Here is a 2624-nt window from a genome sequence, read left to right on the forward strand (position 1 = left end):
TGGTTGATCCACTCTGAGAAGGTGCTATTTAAGAGACTGAGCTGAAAACAGCACCTCCGACTGAGGAAGTCTCTTGGATGAGAGACGAAACGTTTCTATATTTTTTTGCTTTTTTTTTTTTTTTTTTTTTTTTTGAATGTCCAGAGGACCAGATTGAACTTTTTTGGATTTTTCTACCTGGATTATTGAGCATGCATCAGGATATCTTTGATTTTCTAAATAAATGTACTAAAAGTATTACAGTTATTCAACATTCACTTTACGTGAACTTACTGTGTCTGTAAATTGTAATTTTTTTCATTTTCAACAGAAATCTAATATATATACAGTAAGACAGTAGAAACATTTATTTTCTGTCAAGTGCCTCAGGCTGCACTGAAACAGCTAAAGTTACAGTCACCACTCTCTTTTAACTCTCGGGTGTTATGTATGTACATTAAATAACAAAAATAAGAAACACAATTTCCTGCTGGATCAATAAAGTTCTATCTTATCTTAAGCATAACATAAATAAACATAAAAATGGTCCGATCTTTACCAGGTTATAAAACAATTCTAATCTAACCTCAAGTGAAAAAAAAACACACAACAGATTTCACCATGTCATTGTTTAATAAATGAATCAGTCAAACAGAAAAACGTAAAGTAACTTAAGTCCACTCGCTTCTTCTAGGATTTAAGAAGCAAAGTAGTTGTCAGGTGCTGTTGATCCAATACACTGAAATCTGATCTTCGCTGGAGTCTCTAGACCTCTGTGAAGGCAGGAGTTTTGACAGTTGGCTGTTCTGGAGCATACAGATGTGTGTTGACACAATGCCAAGAAAGAAAAGAAGCAGCAATAACGTAAAAGCAGCTACTGTTGCTGCCCATCAATCAGAGTAGGGTTAGGGGAAAGGGACTGACTTGTTCAGAACGACTGCAGGGGAAAGACTGTTCTCTCCATTAGGAAATTGGCAGCAGCACATTTTAGGTTTGCAGAGGTTTATCTGAAAGCACTGCAAGTCTTGTTAACGGGGGTGATAATCTGTCAGAGCAACTCCTAACATGGCTCACTCAGAATCCAGAGTCAGCAGCTGGAGTCATCTTGGGACAGAAACTGACATCCAGCTATCTTTTAAAGAGCACACTGACTCCATTTTTACAAAAGAAAAAAAAAATCTTCACGCTGATCCCGGTGCGTTTGGTAAAATCAACGTGGTTGTGATTGTTATTAATGGGAAACCACACACGACATCATACCCACTGTCAGTGATAAACAGGGCTTGTTTGGGGCTTGTTTAGGGTAGCACGGTGGCGCAGTTGGTAGAGCTGCTGCCTCTCAGCGAGCAGGTTCCCCCAGTTCAAATCCTGGTCTGGGGACCTTGGTGGAGTTTGCATGTTCTCTCAGTGCATGCATGGGTTTTCTTCGGGCACTCCGGTTTCCTCCCACAAACTAAAAACACACGTTAGACTGATTGGCAACTCTAAATTTTCTCTAGGTGTGAGTGAGAGTGTGAATGATTGTTTGGCTCGTTTGTCTCTATGTGTCCCTGTGATGGACTGGAGACCTGTCCAAGGTGTTCCCCGCCTCTTGCACAGTGATAGCTGGACATGGGCAACAGTGACCCCCCTGACCCGAAAAGGTAAAGGCAAGTAAAGATAATTGATGGATGGATGGATGGATGGAGCCGCAGGACCTTTGTATCATACGTCTGACAGTTGAAGCTTGGACTAAAGTGGGTCGTGGTATAATTACCCAAACACAGCAGCAAATCAATAAGATATCTCCAAACAGAAAGAATCAAGGAGTTGTTATTGTCTCATCAGGGACTCCTGCATTACTGAGCTGAGTCCAGACCTCAGCCTGACTGAAGTACTGTGCGGGGAGAGCTGTGCAGAAACAAACATCTGACTGCTGCGGGCGCTTTTTAAAATAGCCAGAAAATTCCATGTTAATTGTTATGTAAAGTTGATGGCATAAAATAGTGTCTGCATGAACCATGTAAAAAATTTGGAGGCTGAAGTTGTTCTAAGAACAACAACAATGTACTTTGGTCTCAGTCTCATCTAGACTAGTTGTTGTAGAGTGATATGGGGTTGGATATATATTGTAAATTATCAGTTATGAGTTAAGCTCCTAAGATGTGCATTTATTATGCAAATAGCCTTGTTGTGTGTATGGGCACCACCTTTTTTCAGAGGAAAAATCAGTCTCTAAACCCAAATTAAATGTAAACTGAAACGTGAATTCTTTTCTCGTGTTTAAAGGGCATCAAATCAGTTAATACACACAGATATGTCAAAATAATCACAAATTTAGTTGATTTTATGTATTTTATTACAAAAATAATAATCTGTGATATATCTGATGAAGATTATGCATAACACACAAATGAATAACAAATAGATTTGTATCAAAGGTCTTCTTGATTATTCAAATCAGTGAAACTTTAAAAAGGCAGAATTTTTGGACTGGTTCTGTTTGTGAAGTAGTTAAAATTGTGTCTAAATGAGCTGTAGTGTGTGTAAAGCAATATTATGGTGATGTATGATCACCAGAAAGGCATTAAAGGGTCTCTCTCACCAGAACGAGCTGTCAGAATGTTCCACAACTGCTTAAAATGATACCAGCAAGGCCTGAGATG

Source organism: Nematolebias whitei, chromosome 13, assembly GCF_014905685.2.
Source record: "Nematolebias whitei isolate Nwh7 chromosome 13, NemWhi1, whole genome shotgun sequence".
NCBI lineage: Eukaryota > Metazoa > Chordata > Actinopteri > Cyprinodontiformes > Rivulidae > Nematolebias > Nematolebias whitei.